We start from the raw sequence: 5,000 nt of genomic DNA on the forward strand, positions 1-5,000 counted from the left end.
AGATTCTCTTTATATATATATATATATATATATATATATATATATGCACACACATACACACACACGCACACGCACACGCACACGCACACGCACACGCACACGCACACGTACACGTACACGTACACCCACACACACGCACATACACACACACACATGTATTTATATATATAAGTATATTTATATATAAGTATATATATGTATATTTATTTATATTTATATATATTTATGTGTATGAATACACACACACACACCTGAATTGAGTCGAAGTTTTCGTATTGCGAAATGCAATTCTGCAAAGTGCAAAGATGAAGACACTTATTGAATTTAGAAATCTTTAGGCAACTCAAGGTATTATGGCCTGACTCATAAATATGCCCGGCCACGGTGGGTCTCCCCTGCATTTGATGTGCATTACAGGATGTTGCAGGTAATTTTCTGGCCTCGCTGTTAGTTGCATTGTACGCCCTTTTTGCAATAATGAGAGAGCGACGGCAGTGAGGACAAGGGATGGGCTGTAAACCTAGTTTATGGTGAAGATGCTGCGCTTGTTCTAACGCGCAAAGAATATTTGCATATATATATGTGTGTGTGTGTGTGTGTATGTGTGTGTGTGTGTATTTATATATTTATAAATATGTATATATACATATATATCTACATAAACACACACACACACAAACACACTCATGCATGTGTGAGTGTGTTTGTGTTTGTGTGTATGTGTATGTGTATGTGTATGTGTATGTATATGTATATGTGTTATGTATATATATGTATGTATGTATGTATTCATACACATGTGCATCCCACCCAACATAAGAAAGGGGAGGGGCTAAATAAGTCTTATCCCTATAGTTATATTTTTGAATCACATTTGATTTGTCATTTTAATTCCACGCCTACAAGCATTCTGTATTAGAGGCAAAGTGCCTATTTCACAACACTCCAATTACCATTCTGAAACACTACAATAACATACAACATACACAGTATCTCTCTCTCTATCTCTCGACTGACGTAACATCACAGAATATATAACAAACTTGACGGTTTTATACTCACAACAAAAGAGTCAGTAAGACGTAACAAAGCAAAACAAAACAAAACAAAAGTCCTCATGCAGCCACACAAGGTCACAGATTCTGCTGAAACTACATAGTATTTTTATTTATTCATTATTTTATTTATATTTTGTATAAATCAGTATGTATGTATTATTCATCCCAATGTGCATCCCACCAACCAAAAGAAAGGGGAGGGGCTACATAAGTTTTATCCCTTATAGTTATATTTTGAATCACATTTGAATTGTATTTTATTCCACGCCTACAAGCATTCTGAATTATTTTTTTTGAGGGTCAAGTGCCTATTTCACAACACTCCAATTACCATTCTGAAACACTACAATAACATACAACATACACAGTATCTCTCACTCTATCTCTCGACTGACGTAACATCACAGAATATATAACAAACTTGGCGGTTTTATACTCGTCAACAAAAGAGTCAGTAAGACGTAACAAAGCAAAACAAAACAAAACAAAAGTCCTCATGCAGCCACACAAAAGGTTCAAGATCTTTTTTTTTCATTCATTATCCTTATACATTTTTCTTTTTCACAGATTTTTTTTTTTTTTTTTTTTTTTTGGGGGGGGGGTCCATGCTGAATACCAGACGATAGTCCTTTTGTTTATTGTTGTTGTTGTTGGTGGTGGTGGGTGTAGCAATGGCAGGAATGTTCTTGATGATGGTGATGGTGATGGCAATGTTGTTCTCTTAGGACAGTGAGTGCTGGTGTTGCCTATGTTGGCTGTGGTGTTGGCAGATATGGTGTTATTGTGGATGTGTTGGTGGATATGGTGTTATTGTGGATGTGGTGTTGGCGGATATGGTGTTATAGTGGATGATAGCGGATATGGTGTTATTGTGAATGTTGGCGGATATGGTGTTATTGTGGATGTGGTGTTGGCGGATATGGTGTTATTGTGGATGTGTTGGCGGATATGGTGTTATTGTGGATGTTGGCGGATATGGTGTTATTGTGGATGTTGGCGGATATGGTGTTATTGTGGATGTGGTGTTGGCGGATATGGTGTTATTGTGGATATGGTGTTGGCGGATATGGTGTTATTGTGGATGTGGTGTTGGCGGATATGGTGTTATTGTGGATGTTGGCGGATATGGTGTTATTGTGGATGTGGTGTTGGTGGATATGACGTTATTGTGGATGATAGCGGATATGGTGTTATTGTGAATGTTGGCGGATATGACGTTATTGTGGATGTGTTGGTGAATATGGTGTTATTGTGGATGTTATTGGCGGATATGGCGTTATTGTGGATGATAGCGGATATGGTGTTATTGTGGATGTTGGCGGATATGGTGTTATTGTGGATGTGTTGGCGGATATGGTGTTATTGTGAATGTTGGCGGATATGGTTTTACAGTGGATGATAGCGGATATGGTGTTATTGTGGATGTTGGCGGATATGGTTTTACAGTGGATGATAACGGATATGGTGTTATAGTGGATGTTGGCGGATATGGTGTTATTGCTTTCTCTCTCTCTCTCTTTTGAGTCTCTTTTTATGGTGAAAACTTAACGAAGTTATTATTCAGTGTAGATTGACTTAACAAATAGTGATTACTCAGCTTTTGGATTAGGTAATTAAAAAAAGTTATGTTAAGTATGATAATGAGATGTCGACAAAGGTAATCATTTTCTTGAAGGCAGAAATATTGATGATGATGATGTGGATATTAATGGAAATTTTTTGAATCGCTGATGTTAATGAGGATAATGGCGTATTTGTAATGATAAAGATGTTTATTATGGTTATGATATGCTGCCGGTGATGATTGTGATGATGTGATGTAAGAGGAGAACGATGATGATGATGATGATAATGATGATGATATTAGGACGATAATGATGCTACTACTCATACTGCTATTGATAGTAATGATAGAAATGATGATGATTGTACTAATGATATTGATCATGATAATGATGATTATTAATAATGATTACAATAATAGTAATAAAAAATTATTAATTATGATGTTAATGGCTAAGGCTAACGATAATGATGAGTAAAGAACATGAAAAAGAAAGAGAAGAAAAGAAAAAAGGAAAAGGAAAACAAAGGAAAAAAAACGATAAACGAAAAAACAAAAAAAACGAGAATGAGAAGGAAGAAAAGCAAAAGCACGCGTACCGAATGCACTCTGCAATGACAACAGCCGAGAGAGAAAGAAAAAAAAGAACCAAAGTGCACTGCAACCATTCATTAAATGAAACCTCAGATGACTCAGGTGGCGACAGACAGCTTTGACTCGAGGCGATTTCGAGTGTTGGGTAAGTCGCACTTCAAGGGGGGGGGGGGGGGGCATGGCAGTTCACAACGCCCCCCCTCCCCCCTCCTTCCTTCCCCTCCTCCACTCTTTCCCTCCTATATGATCCCCCTAGCAAAGTCCTCTTACTTCTCTTCCCCCCCTTTCTCTTCCTCTTCTCTCTTCTCCCTTCCCCTTCTTCCTCCAGACTCCTTGTCTCTTCTCGCTTCCCCCCCCTTCTCTCCTCTCTCCTCATCCCCATTCTCCCCTTCTCTCCCTCTCCCCCTTCCTCCCACTCCCCTCATGCAGCTAACCTTGGTGAGGTGTGTAAGTCAGGTGTTTACCTTAACTTACCGTACTGTACGTTGTCTCATGCACCCTGCCTCTACCGTGTCTCATGTACCCTGCCTCTACCCCTGCCTCATGCACCCTGCCTCTACCGTGTCTCATGCACCCTGCCTCTACCGTGTCTCATGCACCCTCCCTCTACCCCTGCCTCATGCACCCTCCCTCTACCCCTGCCTCATGCACCCTGCCTGCCTCTCCCCTGTACTGCCCTACCCTGTATTCCTTGTTCTGGCTCGCTCTGCCTGTCCTATCTTACCTGACCCTAACCTGACCTGGCCTAACCTTATCTTAGCGTATCTTATTTTACCTTACTTAGCTTATCTTACCTTACTTTACCTTACTTTGGTTTACTTTACCTATGTTCTGTCCTATCATTGCGTTTGATTGAGGTTTAGCAATATTCTGGGGGGGGGGGTGATGCGACTGAGTGCCAAATAATATTTTGTAAAAGTCGAAGAAACAGGTGAGAGAGGAGAGGGAGGGAAATGCGAGAGAGAGGGAAAAGGAGGAGGAGCATGGAAGTGGAGAAGGAGAAGAAGAAGAAAAAGGAGTAGAAGAAGGAGAAGAAGAAGAAGAAGAAGAAGAAGAAGAAGAAGAAGAAGAAGAAGAAGAAGAAGAAGAAGAAGAAGAAGAAGAAGAAGAAGAAGAAGAATTAAGAGAAGGATAGGAAAAAGGAGACGGGGAAGAAGTGAAGGAGGAAGAAGAGAAGGCGAATAATGCCAAAGGAAGGAGAATGCAAATCAGAAAATAAGAAGAAAAGTAAGAAAGGGAGGAGAAAGAAAGAAAGGAAAATAACCCAGAAGATACAAACCCATAAAAAAGAAGAAAGGTATTGTTGGATAAAGACGCAACCACACGTAGCGAAAAAACAAACCTTTGGGCATGACGTAGCTTTAATTATGACGTAACCCATAAAAGCTCTTTTCTTCTGGAAACGAAAAATAACCGAGATATATTATTTTGAAAATAATTAAAAACTATTAACGGGAGAGATGATTCCACCGTCTTAACAAACATCTGACTGAAAAATATCGGCTCTGCGCATGCGCCAACCTCCCCCGCGGAAATACAAAAAAGTATCGATAGACGGCAATACTGTCACGTGATAATAATAGCACCAATAGGGAAACAATAGGTCTAACCGACAAAATGATCGACCAATCACAGACAATTGAACATAGAGTCTGGGTCCTTGCTTGAATTTCAAAATCAGTTTCGAGATGGCTACATTGCGTGCAAAATGTAGGTACACTCCGTGGGAATTCATTAAGGTTTTTTATAAAGATAACGCTGCATCACTGAAATTATTACGTGAC

The 5,000-nt window shown here is 39.5% G+C and overlaps 1 protein-coding gene across 4 annotated transcripts in view; it reads left to right on the forward strand.

Moving 5' to 3' along the window:
* Nucleotides 1-5,000, forward strand: part of cu (NADP/NADPH phosphatase nocturnin) — a 51,137-nt gene that overhangs the window by 27,112 nt on the left and 19,025 nt on the right. The window lies entirely within an intron of this gene.

This window comes from Penaeus japonicus, unplaced genomic scaffold (assembly GCF_977035675.1).
Source record: "Penaeus japonicus unplaced genomic scaffold, GWHDUDI00000001_assembly GWHDUDI00000018, whole genome shotgun sequence".
NCBI classification, from domain to species: Eukaryota; Metazoa; Arthropoda; class Malacostraca; order Decapoda; family Penaeidae; genus Penaeus; species Penaeus japonicus.